The following is a 24,288-nucleotide window of genomic DNA, read 5'->3' on the forward strand; positions in this document are numbered from 1 at the left end:
TGATCCTGGCTGCAGCATTCAAGACAGATTGGAGAGGGGAGAGTTTGGTAAGAGGGAGACTGATTAGAAGAGAGTTACAATAGTCGAGACGAGAATGAATAAGAGAAACAGTAAGAGTTTTTGCAGACTCAAAAGTAAGAAAAGGTCGAATTCTAGAAATGTTTTTGAGGTGCAGATGACAAGAGCAAGCCAGTGATCGAATGTGGGGGGCAAAGGAAAGCTCGGAATCAAGTATGACCCCAAGACAGCAGGCATGTTGGGGAGTAATAGTGGAGCCACACACGGAAATGGCAATGTCGGGTATAGGTACATTAGTAGAGGGAGGAAACACAAGGAGTTCAGTCTTTGACAGGTTCAGTTTCAGATATAGTGAGGACATGATGTTAGACACAGCGTTTAGACAATCACCGGTGTTTTCTAGAAAGGCTGGCGTGATGTCAGGAGAAGAAGTGTATAATTGGGTGTCATCAGCATCGAGATGGTACTGGAAACCAAATCTACTGATTGTTTGACCAATAGGGGCCGTGTACAATGAAAAGAGGAGGGGGCCTAGAACTGATCCTTGAGGAACCCCAACAGTAAGGGGAAGGTGAGAGGAGGAGGAACCGGCAAAAGATACAGTAAAGGAGCGGTCAGAGAGATAGGAGAAGAACCAGGAGAGAACAGTGTCCTTGAGGCCAATGGAACGGAGCATAGTGAGGAGGAGCTGATGATCCACAGTGTCGAATGCTGCAGAGATCCAAGAGAATTAACATGGAGTTATGACCATTAGATTTAGCTGTTAGTAGATAATTAAAGATGAAGGTTCCCAATGAACGAATAAAAGGTGAGCTGAATACTCTTTTCCTTTTGCACAAATGTTACTACTTGGGCAAGCACCTTTTTTTTTTATTTCTTTCATGATATAAAAGTCACTTTTTCCATCTCGTCAGAACGGCTTTTTCCATGTTGTAATTTTAGAAAGATTTGAGGGCGTATGACTAAATATTAAATTGGTGACATTTTATGAGTAAATAAAAAGTCAATGTATGATGTCTGTAAAGTATGAGGATATATTTTTAGATTTGTTCTGCTGATTTTCATTTGCATTATATCTTGTTTTTCATACAAATCCAAACATAAATGAAAAATTCCTCTGGCCACTACTTGAAAAGTGTCTATAATTTACATGTCTGCCCAGTCTTAACAATGCAGTGTAATCTGTTTGCAGGAAACCAGAAAACAAAATCTGAATTCAGTCTTGGATGTTTATGGAGAAAAAGTTATCCCATAAATCCACAATAGTACAAGATAGTTAAAGTGTCTGTGTGGAGTCAAACATACAGCAGAGCCCAGTGCAGGGAGACTATACGGCAGTGTACAGGTGCTGCGCGACTCCTTAGTATGGAGCCATGCAGCCTCCAATAGCTGTGATAGAAGCTCTGCCAGATGGTGTATAATCATATAAATGTTCTCCTTCAAGCAAAATGTCTCTGTACATACTGTATATTCCGGATGGAGCAAGCCACAGATTTTTTCATCACATTTTTACAGAATTAAAAATAAATGTTTTATGCCTCAGTATGAAATTAGAGGTATGCCGAGGTACATCCTAATGCTGCTTTCATATATAGCCCTGATATCTGTTATGGTCAAATAGCGAACAGCAATGAATAACTGCACCCTAAAGATGCAATGAAAACTGTAAAATATGGTTAAATATTGTAAATTGCTGTCTTCTTTAAATTAAAAGCAGCAGCCAAAAGTTTTAAATGGCCCATTTGAGAGAAGTGGAGCAGCTCCTTCTAGTGATGTCACCCAGACCATAAATCCTGGCCCTGCAGCAGTAAAATGTAGCAGTTCTGACAGTTGTGACAAGCTCCTCTATAGACATTAGACATGCTATTATTAAATATGCATCGTTTTATATGGGTTGTAATGTGATTCTTGAGTATACGCCAAGTCACATATATTTATCCTTGCAAAATTCATGACTTCACGAATTTAACGCTGTAAATCATATACGTGTTTACAGATAATGCCATGTGGCCATCATAAATCAAAAGTTCATTTTTCTAAGTTTTATTAGCTTTTTTTCATAGTTATTTCCCCAATTGGTCATTTTAGAAAGGGAAGCCACTAGATAACCTTTATTGCTGTGCCACCATCTAACACCTTCTTCATAAAGTCATTTTCTGAAGGACGCTCTTAATATAAGAGACCGAGCAAAAGCAAACAGAATCATAGAAAGGATAATGTGAAGTCATACAGTGATGAATTATTCTCATCCCTGCTACAAAGCATTGATTGTATTAACGATAAGATTAAGACCATTCGTATAGGAACTCCATGGCTCTCCATCGTATTACCGGTGTGTGGTCTAATGATTTCATGTATTGGCCTCAGCTATTGCATGTGATCCATATTGATTCACACCAAATTACTCAGAGTAATGTGAACTGACAGGCAAAACTTACTCAGCTGCTAAAACCTCAGAACCTGGTCTTGCTACATTTGAGGTTTATTTTGGTAGTAGGACAAGCACCTCTTTAACGTAGAAATCTTTAAACTAGGAACAACTGAAACGAGAACTCCTCTTTTGAACAGTTCCTTATATCAAAATGCTAAAATCTATGTACATCTTCTACTGCGTACAATAGTTTACCTTACTGTCTTAAACTGATGGGTTTTTAATAATCATGTCGTAAGGGGTTGTGCAGCGCTCTCACTTCAGGATCAGTATGGATAACATTGACTTTCCCATATAAGTATTCATAAAGATGTCTTCGACCCGCTCCACAAAACCCTTTAGCATAAGAAAACCATTGTTAATTCCATCTTGTATGCACGCACCCTTGGCACATCTGGCTCATGTTGTACTTGCTATCTCGAAGGGTCAATTTGTTATGGCCCATAGGATATGTGATCCAAATGAAGAATTTGAACAGCAGGCTGCTAATATCAAAAATTTATTTGTAGAACTTGTTTAAGTAATTTAGGATGTCTACCATGCTTACCTGACTGCAAAGTGAAGCCATCGAGACAAGTTATTGTATTTTATAGCAAACAAGCTTCAACAAGATGTGTATTTGAACAGTATTGGTCAATCCTACAGCAAGGCAACCATCTTAAACTTTTTATTACACCAAAACCAATATTAACAGGCTGTGTCAAACATTACATGAAATATTGGGTCATAGCCACCATACTGCGCCCTAATCTTAACTCTTGGATTCATGAAACCTGAAATAGGGCTCCACATCTTGTGGGCACTACCAATCATGTTTGCATATCGTTAAAAAGGATACATTTATTAACTTTTCTAGCTCTCATGATTTTTAAATTGTACATCATGTCATAGAGATACATAAACTTACATGCCTTATCATGCCTTGAAGGTAAAGCGTGTCATTTACTGCATCGAAATATAGTGGTGGCAGTATCCTTATGTGAAGCTACATTGGTGCTTCTTATGTTGGGGAACTGCTTTTCATTGATGGCATCATGAATTGACATATACTGCTCTACATTGAAAGAGAAGATTCTGCCAAAACTATTTGTACTTGTTAGATGTGCAGTTTTCCAACACAACAATGATCAAAACACACATCTGTTGCATTTCAGATGAACATAGTGAAAGTGACTCAGTGGCCAAGTATAAAGTGGGGAAAATGAGAATTTGGTACACTGTGGATTTTGCTAATTTTCCCACCTACAAAGGATAGAGAGGGCTGTAATTTTTATCATAGGTACACTTCACCCTTGAGAGACAGAATCTAAAAATAAAGAACAGAAAATCTCATTGTATGTCTCCTTTGCAGTAGAGCACCCCTGAAGCATGATGTTTCCCCCACCATGCTTCACGGTTGGGACAATGTTTTTTGGGTTGTACTCATCCTTTGTCTTCCTCCGAACATAGCTAGTGGAGTTGATATCAAAAAGTTCTACTTTGGTCTCATCTGATCACATGACTTTCTCCCACGCCTCATCTAGATCATCCAGATGGTCATTAGTGAACTGCAGAAGGGCCTGGACATGTGCCTGCATGAGCAGGGTAGACTTGTGTGCCCTGCAGGATTTTAATCCATGATGGCGTAGTGAGCTACAAATGGTAATATGTGAGAGGTTGCAGTGTGATTGATTGTGTGGACAGGTGTATTTTATACAGGTAACAAGTTCAGACAGGTGCAATTAATACAGGCAATGAGTGCAGAGTAGGAGAGCTCCTGAAAAAAAAACTAACAGGTCTGTGAGCAACAGAATTCTTGCTTGTTGGTAGATGATCAAATACTCATTTCATGCAATAAAATGCAATTTAATTATTTAAAAATCATGCAATGTGATTTTCTTTTTTTATTTTTAGATTCTGTCTCTCACAGATAAAGGTTACCTATGATAAAAATGACAGACCTCTCCATTCTTTGTAGGTGGGAAAACTTGCAAAATCTTCATTGTATCAAATACTTATTTTCCCCACTGTATGTCCTGATCTGTACCAAACGAACACCTAATGGGAAACACATTTGAGCATCACTCTTTCATGTATCATCCAGGCTCTAAATGAGGTTGTACTTGAAAAATGAAAAAAAAATAGATATTGCAATATATTAATAATGTGTTCATTCCATGCATACAAGACTTGGTGCTGTCCTTAAAATCATGGAGATTTTATAAAATATTACATGTGTAAGTTTTTGATGGGTTTACTCAATTTTGCATCAACAAAGTTGTGGAAAACTGAAGATTTGGTAATGAAAGTTATATTATCATCCTTACTTTCATGTTATCAATCAATCAATCAATCAATCAAATTTATTATCGCCAAGTACATATTACATATATACAAGGAATTCTTTGTGGCAAAGAGGCAACATAATATATAACAACAGATACAACAAGTAACATATAACAAGACAGATACAGGATATAGTCTACACATGACGATTTAATTGTTGAACAGAGAGTGGATAGAAGCTGTTCATATGGCGGTTGGTGCTGCATTTGGGGACTCTGAAGCTACGTCCTGAAGGGAGTAGTTGGAATGAGGAGTGTCCCGGGTGAGAGGGATCGGATGAAATTTTCAATGCGTGGGATCGAATACTCTTATCATAAAGATCCTGGATTTTAGGCAGGGGGGAACCTATAATTCTCTCTGCTGTTCTGAAAGTCCTTTGTAAGCGGAGTTTGTCATGCACAGTGGTTCCCCCATACCAGACAGGAACAAATCACAGATCTGATGACAGCATTAAAGAATAAGATCAGCAGATTCTTAGACAAACCATATCTTTTCAGCTGACGCAGGAAGAACATCCTCTGTTGTGCTTTTCTTATAACAGCATCCACGTTTTTCCCCCATTTAAGATCATGAGAGATGATAACACCAAGGAATTTGGTCTCTGTGACCCTAAGAACCACTTCGTCATGGATGTAGATTGGAAGTATCTCATGTTGATCTTTCCTAAAATCCACAGCCATCTCAGCAGTTTTTTTAGTGTTGAGTACAAGATTATTGGCTTTACGCCAGTCACATATTCTTTCCACCTCACTCCGATACAAGTCTTCAGCATTTCCCCTGATGAGACCAATCAGTGTCATATCATCGGCAAATTTCAAGATTTTTACTGAGTCTGCTGAAGAGATGCAATCATTCGTATAGAGAGAAAACAGTAACGGGGACAAAACACACCCCTGAGGTGCCCCGATGTTTGTGACCAAGGTGTCCGAAGTGAATGGTCCAACTTTTACACTCTGTATCCTGGCTGTCAGGAAGTTATAAATCCACAAGCAAAAGTTGAGAGGGACTCCAAGAGCTACCATTTTCATATGAAGTAAATTCGGATCAATGGTATTGAACGCTGAGCTAAAGTCCATGAAAAGAATTCGGACATATGAGTGCAGTTCATCAGTATGATCCAAAATGTACTTCAGTGCCAGATTGACAGTGTCGTTTGCCGAACGATTCTCCTTATAGGCAAACTGAAGCGGGTCCCATAGCTTCTGCGTGAATTTTATCAGGTGGGACATCATAATTCTTTCGAAGACTTTCATAGCTACAGATGTGAGTGCTACTGGTCTATAGTCGTTCAACTCAGAGGATCCCACTTTCTTGGGGACAGGGATAATTGTGGAATTTTTCCAACACTGAGGTACAACGCACTCTTTCAGTGACACATTGTATATATTTGTCAGTATAGGGGCAAGCTGGGTAGCACATACTTTCAGACACATTGGAGATACACCATCAGGGCCAGGTGCCTTGTTGACCTTAAGTCCCTTCAGGATGCGTATCACCTCTGCCTCGGAGATCACTACTTGGGTGTTGCACAATGAATGATCTTTATATGAACAGACTGAGGAGCTTAGAGATGAATAGCCACTGTGTGTAGAGCTTGCCTCAAATCTGCAGTAGAATTCATTTAACTCTGCTGCCAGACTTCTGCTGGGGTTCACTATAGTGGGGTGGCTTTTATAATTGGGGACCTCTCTTAATCCTCTCCATGCAGATCTAGTATCTTTTGATGAGAACCTTTCCTCCAGAATGCAGGAGAGGGAGGACTGGGAGCTTGCATCGCATCCAAATGAAAACCACTTTGGGCTGAGTTCATTGATCCACAGGTGGGTGCATGAATACGCTGGTGAGCACAGCAGATGTCCACAAGAAGAAGAAAGTTTGTTCAGCACACCGGCATAAATGAAAAAAACTTTATTAGGCTAATATGCCATATTAAAATGCAAAAAACACCTGACGTGTTTCCGGTGCACAAAGGCACCCTTAGTCATAGGTAAATAAAAACAATATGCATAGAAAAATATATACAGGTTACAAACCAATCACAAAGCTTGCAATTAATTACAAAAAGTGGCAACACATGAAAGGAAAAGTGAGCGGTTCCTTGCAATGATACAAATCACTCCAGGATTGAAGTTCCCAAGGAAAAAAAAAAAAAAAGGTACAATAATATAAATGGATATATCTAAAAGTAATTAAATAACTCCAAGATGATCTTCCAATGGAAAATGGATTTTCTGCGCAGAAATAAATGATTCCATGCGAAAGGTGTGAATGAGTGCCTATGGACAATATATAGAGTTAGTCAGAATCAAAAGGAATTTTTTACACCTCAAAAATAATTTATAGATGCGCAGGAATGAGTGGTTCCATGCAAAAGGTATGACTAGGTACCTACAAACAATATATGGAATTAATAACAATCAAATGGAGTTTTTTGCACGTGTAATAAATTATTTCATGCAGAGAGTATGAATGAGTGCTTGCGAACAATATAAAGAATTAGTCAACAAAAAAAAAAAAAAAAGTTTTTTAGGCTTGAAAAATAAGTTATAGATACGCAGGAATAAAATGTTCCATGCAAAATGTGTGAATGAGTGCCTACAAACAATATATAAATTTGGTGACAATCAAATGGAATTTTTAGCACATAAAAAATAAAAATTTCCTCCAGAATCTTTGCATACTCGTGTTTGGCTAACTTGATCTCTTTAGATAGCGAGTTCCTAAGTTTCTTGAATTCAGTAATATCGCCTGCTTTATAAGCCTCCTCTTTTCTCTTACGGATCAACCTGACTTTATTTGTAAACCACGGCTTGTTGTTTCCCCGAAAGTGGACAGATTTGGATGGAATAAACGTGTCTTCGCAAAAACGGATATATGAGGACACTGCATCAACCCATTCATCCAGACCCGAGCATGTTTCCTGGAATACCTCCCAGTCCATGCATTCAAAGCATGCTTGTAGTTGCAATTATGGGTTAACAAATGTTCTATAAAACACATTCTTGCTAAAATTTTGAAAATTATTCTTGTATTGAGTGAGATATTGATTAAAATCTTACTTTTCAATATATACAGTATATACAGTTATGGCCAAAAGTGTTGGCACCCTTGAAATTGATCCAGAAAATAAAGTGATTCTCCTAGAAAATTATTTCAATCACACGTTTTGTTATACACCTTTATTTCCTTTGTGTGTATTGGAACAACACAAAAAAACTGAGAAAAAAAGGCAAATCGTTCACAATTTCACACTCCCCCCACCCCCAAAAAAATGGGTGGGACAAAATTATTGGCACCCTCAATTAATGTTTGCTTGCACACCCGTTGGAATAAATAACTGCAATCAATCACTTCCTATAACCATCAACAAGCTTCTTCTACCTCTCAACTGGAATTTTGGGCCACTTTCCTTCTTCAAACTGCTCCAGGTCTCTCATATTGGAAGGTTGCCTTCTCTCAACAGCTATTTAAGATCTCTACACGGGTGTTCAATGAGATTTAGATCCGGACTCATTGCTGGCCACTTCATAACTCTCCTGCATTTTGTTACCATCCATGTCTGGGTGATTCTTGATATATGTTTGGGGTCATTGTCCTGCTGCAAGATCCATGACCTAGGGTGCAAATCCAGCTTTCTGACACTGGGCACTACTTGCAACCCAAAATCCTTTGGTAATCTTCAGATTTCATTATGACTTGCCCATAATCAAGACACCCAGTGCCAGGGGCAGAAAGACAACCCCAAAACCTCCACCATATTTGACTGTAGGTGCTGTGTTCTTTTCTTTGTAGGTCTCATTCCATTTTTGTTAAAAAGTAAAATGATGTGCTTTACCAAAAAGCTCTATCTTGATTTCATCTGTCCACAAGATGCTTTCCCAGAAGGATTTTGGCTTACTCACATACATTTTGGCAAACTGCAGTTTTAGCTTTTTATGTCTCTGTTTCCTCTGTGGATTCCTCCTGGGTCTTCTCCCATAGCGTTTCTTTTCATTCAAATGTCAATGTATAGTTCGCGCTGACACTGATGCACCCTGAGCCTGCAGGACATCTTGAATTTCTTTGGAACTTGATTAGGGCTGCTTACCCACCATCCAGACTATCCTATGTTACAACTTTTCATAAATGTTTCTCTGCCATTTACATCCAGGGAGATTAGCTACAGTGCCATGGGCTGAAAACTTCTGGATTATGTTGCACACCGTGGACAATAGAACATCAAGATCTCTGGAGATGGACTTGTAACCTTGAGTTTGTTGATATTGATCAACAATTTTGGTTCTCAAGTCCTCAGACAGTTCTATTCCTCTCTGAAGGAATTTTTCAGAAAATAAAAATAAATTGGAATTTTTTTTGCCACTATTTAATTTTAAATAATAATAGCGACATAGATGCATTCCTTGCAAAGAATAGGAATAGTCTTGCTTTGTTAGCTTGAACACCTGGAATCACTGAGGTTAAGGCAACTGGTGCAATTTTGGAATATTTGGTTAGATCTATGAATCTCTATTATGCATACCCTCCTACACATGTTATTGGAATTGGGCAGGTAAGACAAGTTCGGGGATATGCTTTTAATGTCTATCTATCTATCTATCTATCTATCTATCTTTCTGTCTGTCTGTAGTATAAACTCAACAGCAGCACTATATGTTATGACAGGACATTATCCATTCTTTATGAAATGATTAATACCAGTAAAAGGTAGACATTTATATTCTTTACATCATGTATTAAGGTTAAAACTTTCCTCAAATATGTGATGTGAGCCCCACATGCTTTTACTTAAACTTTACACTGGTGAACAATGTGGTATTCCTTAACATTTTTTATCAATAAATTAGTCAAACACTTCTTCTAATTAATGGCAAATGGTAAAAACTCATATGAAAGGTAGATGTTATCTCTTCTGTTATTCTAAGAGATTAGCCAGTTTTTAGAGGTATTATAGTATATATTTCAAGGGCATGATCACAAGAATGTTTCCTTTAGGTCATGCAACATTCCTTTTAGAGTACGATCACTAGGCTTATTACGAGTGACAGTTCTCTGTTCATCCCAAATGTTTCATTTATAGCATAAAACAAATTAATGATAAAATTAAGTCAACAACTTGGAATAAACAAGTTGACCTCTGCTGTTTGTTGCATCTCCTTCTAAACTAAAATAAGATTTATATTTCCTCAGTTATGCAAACTTGGAATATTCAGACCCAGAACAGATGTTGTTTATGACAAGTTCACATGCTAACACAGCCAACCAGTAACTTACAAGGCTAAAAACTGTGATGGGTTTACAGGTAATCAACTTCAATTTGACAAGTAGCCCTTGATGAAAGGCTTCTTCAAATGCCCATTAGTTATATTTGACATTATTGCATAGCACAGCTTTACGGGAAATTAAGTTGTAACCATTGAGACAATAAGGTTACACAGATCATATCAATACCAATCTGATCATACTCTTGTGAGGAGGCTCAGTGTATTCACCATAATCCTGGGCTTTGTATCACACTTCCCTTTGTAGTGTCAAAAAGGGCACAGCCTGTGATTAGATTTTGCTGTAAGGTGCGAAAGTAGCTCTGAGGGTAGAAATAGCAATTGATTCTGTTTATAGCTATTTTTCTTGTCTGAAGTAATATAGAAGCATAGGAACAGACTAAATATTTAGGTCATCTTGGCTTGCGCCTCTTGGAGTAAAAGTTCAAGGTTGAAATGTATTTCCTATCTATCAATCTTACAATTAAGTGAAGGTGAAGGTGACAAGAACAGATCTGCTTTCTGTTCTAACAGATTTTAAAATAGGTAATCAATAACAGATCCGGCACTCCTTCCATTTGGCTGTTTGCAGCCCTAGCTGCACATAGATGTACACTGTGTACAGAGCCCTAACTTCACATCCCTATACACTATGTACTGGCCATTATCGAGTATTGCAGCTCAGCTCTAATTCACTTTGAAAAGGAGCTGAGTTGCAGAGCCTGAAATCGTGACTACATAATATATTGGGTCCAAGGTTGGACTGACCCACCGGAGAACTGGATGATCCTATGGTGGACCCTGGCATTGGCAGGAAGTGGATTGCAATAATTACTTTCTGCTAACCCAGGAGAGTGGTGATGCTATAAACAAAACCCTTTACTACTGCAGATCACTTCAGACCAAGTTGAATGCTACCTGTTGTGGTCACCTGATTACTATCACTGCTCTTTAATGAGTTGTAAAACCTCAAGAGCGGTGATACTGCTGTTATTCAGCCTGACTCTATTTGGCTGCAAAATAAAGTGAATGTGTCGGCGCTATAGAAATGAAATTATTTTTATTATTATTATTAATAAAATAGCCAACCAGTCTTAGGGTTGTTTTAAGATGCCCCCAATCATCCGGACAATTATGCAATTGACCGATGATTAACGAAGTAGGCGACAAGCTATTCCCACCAATAAGCAGGTTATTAAAAACTAACAGTGAGCGTATGGTATATACACCTCCAAATCTATTGCATGGAATATATGTATATACCCCGGTATGATCACTATCAGCTCTGCAATACCAAAACTAACTACTCGCTGCCTCCACCAATCGTTTACTGGCCAATTGAACACCTGGTTTCAGGTAGCGTATGGCTTTCAGGAGTGCGGTTTACAGAACAAATGGATCAAAACTATTACATTTTACATTTAATCCAGAAAGATAAGCAGTGTTTATAAAAAAATATACAAAAGATTTTACAAAGGGAACAAAACAATACAGCATATACAATTACATAACATAAAAGGATAAACAAAAGAAAATAACTAAACCTGACATCACTGCAATGACATCAGAGCTTAGCGGATGACAGTAAATCAATTGAAAATGTCCAAAACATGAAGCATGCAGATGAAACATGAAGATGTATCTTCTGGCATTGAACCCAGATCATAATTTGTTCTGTCTTTTTATCAACACTTACGTTACACCCACATGAAGACTCATAACAAGGCTGGTCATGAGATGTGGCTTCAGCTTCAGAAAGTTACGAGAGTCCCAACATTTACAATATCTTCACTCCTAAAGATGACATGAGTTTTATATCGACGTATTGCTTTTTATCTTTATTTTACCATTTCATAGACAGGAAGCATGGCCTGTCTGTTATCAGCTATCTGGCCACTGTTAATTTGGAGCTGATTTGCATTTCTCATAGTTATCATAAAATATACATATTCTTTTCCTATTAGTCCTGAAGTTGAAAATGTATTGGATCTATATAAACCCCAATTCATAACTCACACCGGTGCCCAAATGTCTAGTTGCGACTTTGCTCTGAAGAGAACAATATTTACCTCTAAAGCTGTTTCCCTTTCTCTTGAATCTACAAACCTTAGTCTTTATAACTTTTTACATCAACAGATATCCTGTTTTACTTACCTGTCCATGGCAGGGAGTCTGGCCTTCAAAAGGAATTTTAGTTAAGGCCCCGTCACACATAGCGACTCACGAGCGATCCCGACAATGATATCAACGTGTCAGGATAGCTGGTGAGTCGCTACATGATCGGTGATGAGCTGTCAAACAGACAGCTTCACCAGTGATCAGCATCAGCAACGCCTAGCACGCGGCGTCGCTGTGTACCTTAGTTACCAGCTCCCTGCATCAGCGCGCTGGTAACTAAGGTACACATCGGGTTTCTAAGTGATGCACCCTTAGTTACCAGCTGATCGCTGGTCTCCCGCCTGTCACACGCAGCGATGCGTGAGGGCCAGCGGGAGACCAGCGATCAAAGAAATGTCCAGGGCTTTCCAAGAGCGATCAGCGATACCGGCAGGGGGGCCGGTCGCTGATCGCTGTCACACACAGCGATCTCGCTGGTGAGATCGCTGTTGCGTCACAAAACTTGTGACTCAGCAGCGATCTCACTAGCGAGATCGCTATGTGTGACGGTGCCCTTAGTTTGGTCACTTTTTAGATACCACTAATTTAATTTATCCCATATGTCCACTGGGTCATTCTGCTTCAAGGAGAATTTTAGATTCTAAGCTCTTTCTCTTTTTTGGTGCTGACATATGGATTTTAATGTTTTCTGTTGTTAAAAGACCAGCAACGTGTTTTGGAGATGTTCTACTGATGAAGGAGATTTTCTATTTCAGAAACACATTGCTTGTTATATCTATGAAATGGGCAACAGCGTAAAGTTTAGTGTGTACTCTGTCAAGAAGTGAAGTGCTGGTGGAATGGACTGTAAAACCCTTGGTACTAGAATATCAAAATTCACCGCACACTCCTGAATTCATGGTGAAAAAAGACCTGTCCCGTGTCTTAATCACTAAGTTGCTGAAAGAAAAAGGCAACATGAGAGAATAGAGGCAAGCAACATAATACTTAAAATAAAGTATGGTGGCTCTGAATAGTGTCGCTCCCGCCATCTATTGTTTGACTGGCGTTTATGTGTCATGTATGTAGTGTGTGACTGGTGTGCATGTGTCATGTATGTGTGTCACAAGTTAGCCCGTCCATAATCGTCAGTGCTTCATTTTACCTGTTAATTCTATCAACCTCATCTGTTGTAGGCAAGTTATGTTCACACCAGAAGATGCAATTCTTAGATCACCACAAGGTGATCACACTTTCTTTAATAAGGTTTAAAATGGTTTAATAAAAACAAAGACTGCAAGAATATAAGAACTGCCAAGATTTCTTTCCAAGAGTTTCTGGACACCTGCCTACTTGTAAGATATAACATTGATAGAGTACAATGATTAATTCATGAGCTCCTCACCTAATTTTACTTTCTATTACTTTGACAGCAATGTAGGGCTAAAAAAATTACACTGTATACATTTAAAAGTGAAATTTTTTTTTATTACATTGATTGCACATCTTTGGGAGATATGCAAAGCAGCTATTCTCTTTAAACGTGTGCCTATATTGACAAAAGGAAGTTATGATACCACTTACCTATATGGTGAGCGCTACTAATGATCCAATGTTAAACTGAATTAAAGATATAGTGAGTAGGGATGAGCGACTTTGCCTTTTTTCGGGTCGAGTCGGGTTTCATGAAACCCGACTTTCTCAAAAGTCGGGTCGAACGCAATCGGCCGATTATCGTGAAAAGTCGAAGGCTGACTGAAACACGAAACCCAATGCAAGTCAATGGGGAACCATGGTCGGCAGTGAGTGGAGGACAGGAAACACACCTACAGTGCCCATTTTAATGCCAAAAACATCAATTCTTATTACTTAAGCTTGTCAACCTTAATTTACTTTATAATAATAGATAGGCATTGAAAACTGGGGGTTATTTGGTTAAAGTAGTGGGGGGGGTAGGGCTGGCTCCAGATTTTCGTGGGCCCTGGGCCAAAGAGTGTCACTGGGCTCTTTTAACACATGCCACAATTCATGATCCTCTGATACGGCAGAGAAATAGCGGTATAGTACAATGAAAAATACTTCACTTCTTACATCTCTTGACTGATATCCATTTTAAATTCTCCAATAGCTCCAAAAACGGATAGTATATTACTCCATACAGTATTATGGCCACCGCACAGTGCGCTATACAGAGTAATGAGGCCCATATATTGAAAGTGCAGGTTCCTTGAGCAGGTGGGGGGGCCCACTCATTGGCGACGGCACTGGCACAGGGCCCCTCATAGTACGGCTGTGTGTCTGACGGTGGGTGGAGGGCCCTCTCACTGGCAGAGACACTTTTGCGTACTATGAGGGGCCCTGTGCCAGTGCTGTCGCCCATGAGTATGCCCCCCCACCTGCTCAAGGAACCTGCACTTTCATCTGCACCTTCCTCTTTGTCACCGTGTAAGGTGGTATAGTATGCAGGAAGGGAACCTGAGTTTCATCAGGATCAGATTCTGGCTGTGTAGAGTGCAAGGGGAATGTAGTGGTCTGGGTCAATGTACCAGCAGAATCAACTAGCAGTGGCTAGGAATCAGTGCACTTGTGGCGCCCCCAGGAGTACGGTCACCACAGTGGCATTACCTTCCCCCTAGGGAGTGTGATGTCATGCTTGGGAGCAACGAAGGATCTCTCTAGCAGTTAAACCAACACACAACACTGTTCCCACTCCAGGCCAACAGGGAGACCTCTGAACCTGACTGCTGAGGAGCTGCTCTCTGTGGTCGGGAGGAGGTAAGTTAGGGCAGTCTGTGAAGGGAAGGGGAAGTGTGTGGATGTGAGAAGGGGAGCTGGAGGATGAGCAGAGTTAAGGCTCACTCCTAGCTGGAGCGCATGGTCAGGATTCAGGTCTCCGAGTTTGTAGGGACACTGACGGTCCTGCAGCAGAAACCGGAGGAAGTAGCAGCTGTAAATGCTCTGTTCCCAACTAAGGCTCAGAGGCCCCAGCAGCGACATGTGTGAGCCAGAAGAAAAAGGCTATGGCTGCCTGCCATACGAGAAAGTTCCAAAAGAGAGTCAACAGGGGGAACTTCAGTGAACTCAGTACTGCGAGTACCTCAGATAAGCGCTAGAACCAAACCCTGTCTTATGAGGAAAGGTTGCAGGATTTGGGATTGTTTAGTTTGCAAAAGAGAAGACTGAGAGGAGACTTAATAGCTGTCTACAAATATCTAAAGGGCTGTCACATTGTAGAAGGATCAACTTTATTCTCATTTGCACAAGGAAAGACTAGAAGCAATGGGATGAAACTGAATGGGAGGAGACACAGATTAGATATTAGAAAAAACTTTTTGACAGTTAGAGTGATCAATGAGTGGAACAAGCTGCCACGAGAAGTGGTGAGTTCTCCATCAATGGAAGTCTTCAAATAGAGGCTGGACAGACATCTGACTGGGATGATTTAGCGAATCCTGCTTTGAGCAGGGGGTTGGACCAGATGGCCCAGGAGGTCCCTTCCAACTCTACGATTCTATGATTCTATGATAGAACGGAGGATACACCACCTATCTGCAGAGAGTGAATTCCAAATTTGCTTCCAGGTTGACCAACTCCTTATCCATCTGTACTCTGGTTCCTGGACGGCACTTACCAAGTACAGGTAAAGGAACTGCACAACTGTGTCTCTCATCTTTCTCCTGCACCTGGCGCACGGCTCTGCTACATCCTACACTGCACACCATCTACCAACTCTTTCATCTGCCCTGCGACTACGGCCCTACCTGTGCAGGGCTTCTACATTTTAGCTGCACCACAACATCTGTCCTAGAGAAGCGACACTGCAGCGCAGGTCAATCTGATCAGAAACCACAGGTGGCGTCACGTATCATTCACCTATAAACATTATTCACCCCTTTGCATGGACACCCAGGGCCACGGAACGGGTCATCACCACCAACGTGACACATCCCTCTGAGACACTGGCCCGGTACCAATTAACCCCATTGCCCTGGCTGGCCACCCACACTCCATAATTTCACTTTGATGGTAACCCAGGATTCTAACAGAGACCAGGTGCCACACGATGGTACATCAAAATTACAATTTTATTAAATACACACAATGACACATGATTAAAAAGAAGGTACCAGACCAATTAAAGGGACCCAAAATTATGGAAACACAACACTGAGGGTATCTTGCAAAAAGCATTTCAATATGTGCATACATGAGAAGTAATCGATGTAAAAATAGGGAAAAATTGACTGCTGTTAAATAACAGATCTCCACAAAGCATATACAATGGAAGGGCTATCTAGCCCATTGTCCTAGTGGCATTCCGTCCCCTATGATGTCAATATTCCCATGAAAAAAGGAACAAAAATTAACCAAAATGGTTAAATTGGGTGAGAAAGTGAGGGGGGTGGGGCAATCACCAGTAAATAAAACTGTCCTCAGACATACTAATAAGCATGGTGACCCCACTACCCCCAATAAATATTCCCTACCAATGTCCTTAGTCACATATGAAAATGCTGGCAAGAACATAATTGTTGCTAAAATGACATATCGCAAGATCAGTGGAGCTTCCCTGGCGTCTCCTATCCCCTGACACACATTTCGCACTGCTTCATCAAGGAGGCTTGTCAAAGAAGGGGGCTGGGCCCTTTTTGAATAAGAAGTCCGCATACATGATTGGCCGATAATGTGATGTAACACCTGATTAAAATAACATCCACCCTGTGTCTGATTGTTGCGCTTGCGTATAATATGTCGCTCACATCAAAATATCCCACGACGCATGTCAAGAGTCATCCCCATCTTCCTCCTGTGCCTGCGTTATAAAGGTCCTGTGCCATCAGAACAAAACTTACATCGGCGCATGCCAGAGTCACATGATCTCAGCCAGCCAATGGGAGGAGTAAACCGCGGTCACGTGGTCCCAGTAATGCCAGGTCCTACAGGACACCGGAATAACGTGGAAACACTACAGACCGCTAAAAACTCCTCAAGGCGATTCAAAATCCTGGCATGCGCACTGTTTCTAAATGGCATCTGAGAAAATTCAGAAAATGGAGGGGATATTTGGGAATCCAATCTGAGAATTATATAAGAATATAGCTGCTAGAGCAACCACTGACAAGTTACATCATAAATATATTAAACATTTTACTTTAACATATTTAAACAGTTATACAATCCCCAATTTTAAATACATAGTGAATTGTCCCCTATATAGTCCATTTAAATAGAGGCACTATATAGAATGACTCATCTGTGGGAAAAGAACCACCCCTATTGAGAACATTATATAATAGAAACTCCCCACATGTAGAATAAACATGAAACAATGCTTATCAAAATGACATATTCAATGGTAGCACACCAAAACCAGAATTAACAAAAAATGTGAAAGAAAGAAGAAAAAATTCCAAAGTTAGAATTCTTGCCCTCCTATCAACCATCTTCACACCACCACCAAAAAGGTGGGAAAAGGTTTTTTCATGGGAATATTGACATCATAGGGGAGGGAATGCCACTAGGAAAATGGTCTAGATAGCCCTTCCATTGTATATGCTTTGTGGAGATCTATTATTTAACAGCAGGCAATTTTTCCCTATTTTTACATCGGTTACTTCTCATGTATGCACCATATTGAAATGCTTTTTGCAAGATACCATCAGTGTTGTGTTTCCATAATTTTGGGTCCCTTTAATTGGTCTGGTACCTTCTTTTTAATCATGTGTCATTGTGTGTATTTAATAAAATTGTAATTTTGATGTACCATCGTGTGGCGCCTGGTCTCAGTTAGAATCCTGGGTTACTATCAAAGTGAAATTACTATTGTTCTATGGTGCATCATCCTCCTGGGAGGGATTAATACTAAGTGGGCATTCTTGTGAGGTTCACCCACACTCCATGTCAGATTCATCTTGGACTAGGGAATTCACGATATGACTTGATAAACCAGGCATGGTATGATAGAACGAGCTACATGGACTAATGTGAAGTGTGGCCTGCTGCATCATTCACTTTTGGTGGGGGTGAAGGACACAAGGAAAGGGGTTCTTCCTGACCAGGAGCCAGCACTTAACGACTCAGTGCTTGCATTTTTTGAAACTTCAGAAGAGGAGGGCATATTTGCTGGAGTCTGGTTCAGCAATGTAGGCCAAAACCAGTTCCTGATGCTCCGGCTTTAAAAGTGGTTAACCTACTCCCAGAAAAGGTAGCCTTCCAGGTGTTCCGGAGCCAGACCATGACGCAGGCTCAACACCACCTGCCTAAGCTGCTATTGTGCTTTTGCCACTACCAACAGATGCACCACCAACACCACCACCATCAGGACCAGCTGGCAACCCCAGCCCACTTCCACGGCCTCTTCCACCATACTTCCTCATTTTTGTGAAAATGTACCCCAAATACCACCAGCTATATGGTATTGTAAAACAAGGTAGAAGGTGTATATAGTATTGGTGAGAATTTGAATCTCACTAAAGATTTGAGGACGCTGAACTATTGTCTCAGGCCCAGTAGAGATTACACCTCAATGTAACAGGCTGAAATTGGATGGTGTATGACAAGGTGGAGGGTGTATGTAGTATTGGTGAGAATTCGAATCTCACTAGAGATTTGAGGACGCTGAACTATTGTCTCAGGCCCAGTAGAGATTACACCTCAATCTAACAGGCTGAAATTGGATGGTGTATGACAAGGTGGAGGGTGTATGTAGTATTGGTGAGAATTTGAATCTCACTAGAGATTTGAGGACGCTGAACAATTGTCTCAGGCCCAGTAGAGATTACACCTCAATGTAACAGGCTGAAATTGGCTGGTGTATGACAAGGTGGAGGGTGTATATAGTATTGGTGAGAATTTGGATCTCACTAGAGATTTTAGGAGGCTGACAATGATGCTCTCAGTCGAAGTATGGACACAGGCAGCCTAATAAGCAGGACTGCTGCACACAAAAGGGTGGAAAAATGAATGCTTGGTAACTGTGCAGAAAAGAGGAAGAAAAGTATTTTTGCTTTTAAAAAAGCAGTTTGCACAGAAGTGGGCAAACAGCAATGCAACTATCAGGGAGCCTTATAAGGCAGCCTAATAACCAACAGAGCTGATGCACAAAAATATATCCTCCCCTTTCACTGCACACAAACTGTTGTGTTGTAAGTGGAAATCGCTAACAGCAGAAGCAGTTTTTTTGTTCTTCTTCCCTGCCTAACGCTCTCCCTTATTCTGAATCAGCAGCAGCAACCTCTCCTAATGCTAAGATCGGCAGAAGTAAGATGGCGGTCGGTGTGCACACCCTTTTATAGCCCCTGTTACGCCACACAAAGTCAGCCAATCACTTGTATGCCCTTCTCAAAGATGGTGGTGACCGATGCCTATGTCATCGCGTTGCCCACAGTGTGCGTCCTCCATCATTGGCTGAAAAAGGGCGCTGGAAGCATCATTTGAAATGCAACTTTGGCGCTTGGGTCGCCGACCTCGTGCCGACCTCACGCTATGGTCGGGTTTCGTTTCATGAAACCCAACTTCAGCGAAAGTCGCCGACTTTTGAATTTGACCTACCCGTTTTGCTCAACTCTAGTAGTGAGCAATGTGATCACTCCACTTCTGTGAGATCATACACATTGTTCTTTTTGCACAGATTATTGTGTTTTCTATACATGACTGAGATATAATGTACAGTTTTTCTACAGTTAAATCATTTTTAACTTCTGTTAATAAACTTTTGATAAACCTAGGAAAAAAGATTTATTAATTGTTTTATGCTATAATGATAAAGCAGTTTGATGTCATACAGTTCAGCAATATCAAGGTATTCACACTTAAAGGGGTTGTCCAGGCTTGAGCTACAAGTCTGCAGTTACTCTATGTGACTGCTACTTGTAAATATCCACAGGTCTGTGAAGATTTTCCAGTTGCAGTATCGGGAGAGGCATGAGCGTAACCACAAGTATGTGATTTGCATACATGTGGTCATGTGCTGACTAGATGCGCGCAGCCTTGTTCCATGCAAGTATACAGAGACCAGACACAGTCTCGTTGAAATGTAGCTGAAAGTATGCAAATCAAAACACAGTCTAGTCGAAATATGGCTGAAAGTATGCAACTCGCCTCACAGTCTTGTTGAAATGTTGCTGAAACTATGCAAATCGCATTCTTGCAGTCAGGGCTGCCACTAGGAATTTCAAGGCCCCATAATGTCAAATGTTTGGGGCCCCCTTGAGACTAAGCCCAGGCCCCCCACCTCTAGCTTCGCCTCCACCCCAGCTCCACCTCCACCCCTCGAACCTTGCACAGTCCCATCACCCACACTTGGAAAACCTCTACTTCTGCACCACGTACTCATCAATTACACATTAACACCATATCACATGCATAGCCATTAGCTTTTGTTTTGACCAAAAGATTTTTTAAGCCGCCACCACAACAAGGTAGACTGTTTTGGCAGCTTATGATGTAGCTTCTGACTTACAGACAGTCAGAAGCTGGGCTAACAAGATGGCACTGCAAGACCGAAGTGATGCTGAAAATTGATGAAGATGTCGGAAGGTGAGTATGAGAGGGAACTTAGGTTTAAAGGGACCCTGTCAGCACAAAATGACTGTTCAAACAAAGTCTCTCCATTCTGTTTCACTGGCCAATCATTTAAATTCACCTTCCCAGGTGCTTGTTTTCCCTTTATCTCCAACCCCTCTTCTTTTATTGACAGCTCTGGCTTCATAGGGCCAGAGAAGGGTGGAGATAGAGGGAAACCAAGCAGATGGGAAGGGGTATTTCAATGATTGGCTGCCATGAAGAACCAAACCCCTGAACTTGGTTGAACAGTCATTCTGTGCTGACAGAGCTCCTTTAACCCATTTCTGACATATGACGTACTATCCCGTCCAGGTGCCCTGGGCTTGAATGCCCATGGACGGGATAGTACATCATACTAGATCAGCCGCGCTCACGGGGGGAGTGCGGCTGATCGGGGTCGGGTGTCAGCTGATTATCACAGCTGACACCTTTCACTATGTGCCAGGAGCAGTCACAGACCGTTCCCAGCATTTTAACCCCTGGCGCACTGTGAACAAACATGATGTCAGTGTTCCGGTGGCATAGTGAAGCATCGGGCAATGAGGATAGTCCTTGCGTGCTTCCTTCAGTCCCTCAGAGCAATGCAATGTGATCGCGTTATTCCGAGGGCCTCCTTCCTGGAGGACCCCAGATCCAAGATGGCCGTGGGGTCCTTCAGGTCCTGCAGGAAGGTGGCTTGTCAGTGCCTGCTGAGAGGAGGCACCGGCAAGCCTCCTGCACTGCCTGTTAGATTGCAGTGCTCAGTGTCAGATCAGCAATCTGTTATCAGTGATGTCCCACCCTGAAACAAAGTAAAAAAGTGATAAAAAAGTGTAAAAATGTTTTATAGAATTTCTAAATAAAGAAAAAAACATTCTGCAATAAATACATTTCTTTATGAAAAAAAACAATAAAAGTACACATATTTAGTATCACGACATCCGTAACAACTTGCCCTATAAAACTGTCCCACTAGTTAACCCCTTTAGTGAACCCCTTAAAGCATTGTTTTTTTGCCTTGTCTTTTTTTATCATCATACTGCCGAACAAAAAGTGGAAGAACACCCGATCAAAAAGACGGATATAAATATACATGGTACCCCTGAAAACATCATCTTGTCCCGCAAAAAATGAGCCACCATACAGCACCATCAGCAAAAAAATAAAAAAGTTATAGCTCGCAGAATAAAGCGATGCAAAAATAATTATTTTTTATATAAAATTGTTTTTATTGCATAAAAGCACCAAAACATAAAAACTATATAAATGGTGGTATCCCTGTAATCATACTGACCTGAAGAATAAAACCAATTTATTAATTTCGCCACATGTGGAACGGTATAAACACCCCCCAAAAAGAAATTCATGAATTGCTGGTTTTTGTTCATTCTGCCTCCCAATAATCTTAATAAAAAGTGATCAAAAAATGGCATGTGCCCAAAAATGGTACCAATAAAAACGTCATCTCGTCCTGCAACAAAATAAGACCTCACATGACTCTGTTGGCCAAAATATGGAAAAATTATAGCTCTCAAAATTTGGTGATGCAAAAACTATTTTTTGCAATAAAAAGCATCTTTTAGCATGTGACAGCTGCCAAACAGAAAAACCAGCTATAAATAGTAAATCAAACTCCCCTTTATCACCCCCTTACTTAGGGAAAAATAATACATTTTTTTATTTTATTTATTTATTTCCATTTTCCCGTTAGGGTTAGGGCTTGGGTTAAGACAAGGGTTAGGGTTGCGGCTAAAGTTAGGGTTAGGGTTAGAGCTAAAGTTAGAGTTGGGGCTAAAGTTAGGGTTAGGGTTGGAGATAAAGTTAGGGTTGGGTCTAAATTTAGAGTTAAGGTGTGGGCTAAGGTTAGCGTTAGGGTTGGGGCTAAAGTAAGGGGCTAGGGTTGGGGCTAAAGTTAGGGTTAGGGTTGTGGCTAGGATTATGGTTAAGGTTGGGATTAGGGTTAGGGGTGTGTTGGGGCTAGGGTTGGAGTTATAATTTGGGGGGTTTCCACTGTTTAGGCACATCAAGGGCTGTCCAAATGCGACATGGCTTCTGATCTCAATTCCAGCCAATTCTACGTTGAAAAAGTCGAACGGTGCTCCTTCTCTTCTGAGCTCTGCCATGTGCCAAAACAGTGGTTTATCCCCACATATCGGGTATCAGTGCAATCAGGACAAATTGCATAATAACTTTCGGGGTCCAATTCTTCTGTTACCCTTTGAAAAATAAAAAATTGTGGGTGAAAATATCATTTTTGTGGAAAAAATATGATTTTTTATTTTTATGGTTCTACGTTATAAACTTCCGTGAAGCACTTGGGGATTCAAAGCTCTCACCACATATCTAGATAAGTTCCTTGGGGGGGTCTAGCTTCCAAAATTGGGTCACTTGTGGGGAGTTTCCACTTTTTAGGCACATCAGGGTCTCTCCAAATGTGACATGGCATCTGATCTCAATTCCAGCCAATCTTGTATTGAAAAAGTCAAACGACGCTCCTTCCCTTTCGTGCTCTGCCATGTGCCGAAACAGTGGTTGCTCCCCTCATATGGGGTATCAGCGTACTCAAGACAATTGGCACAATAACTTTTGGGGTCCAATTTCTTCTGTTACCCTTGAGAAAATAAAAAAAATTGGACCTGAAGTAATTTTTTAGTGAAAAAAAGTCAAATGTACATTTTTTTTTAAATATTCAAAAAATTCCTGTGAAGCACCTGAAGGGTTAATAAACTTCTTGAATGTGGTTTTGATCACCTTGAGGGGTTCATTTATTAGAATGGTGTCACTTTTGGGTATTTTCTATCATGTAGACCCTTCAAAATGACTTCAAATGTGATGTGGTCCCCCCAAAAAATGGTGTTATAAAATTGAGAAATTGCTGGTCAACTTTTAACCCCTATAACTTCCTAACAAAAAAAAAATTTGGCTCCAAAATTGTGCTGATGTAGAGTAAACATTTGGGAGATGTTACTTATTATGAATTTTGTGTGCCATATCTCTGTGATTTAAGGGCATGAAATTTCAAAGTTGGAAAATTGCAAAATTTTCAAAATTTTTGACAAATTTCCATTTTTTTCACAAATAAACACAAGTTATATCAACAAAATTTTACCACTTACATGAAGTACAATATGTCACGAGAAAACAGTGTCATAATCACCAGGATCCATGAAAGCGTTCTAGAGTTATTACCTCATAAAGGGACAGTGGTCAGAATTGTAAAAATTGGCCCGATTATTAACATGCAAACCACCCTTGGGGGCTAAGTGCTTAAAAGGGTTCTCCAGTCTAAGTCCACAAGCCTGCAGTCCCTCTATAGGTCATTATGTGATGGCAGCACTGTGTGCTGTGAGGATTCGCCAGTCTCAAGAGCTGGAAACGGTAGTCATGTGGCTGCAAGGGTGTGAAATCAGGACTCCTGGCCAGAAACTTACTAGAGGAACTGTTGGTGAATATCGGTCTGCGTTTGGACTGCAGTGTGTGGAATGGCCGTGAGTCTCCTGACCTGAACCAGCAGCCTCACAGCATGTATGAGGATGCAGGCCAGGAGATCAGTGCCCAGTCCACGCACTGCAGTGCGAGGGCAAACGATTTCCTACTTGTATTAATCATTCCCTC

Source organism: Dendrobates tinctorius, unplaced genomic scaffold, assembly GCF_039654945.1.
Source record: "Dendrobates tinctorius isolate UK_male_01 unplaced genomic scaffold, ASM3965494v1 ptg000003l, whole genome shotgun sequence".
Taxonomy (NCBI): domain Eukaryota; kingdom Metazoa; phylum Chordata; class Amphibia; order Anura; family Dendrobatidae; genus Dendrobates; species Dendrobates tinctorius.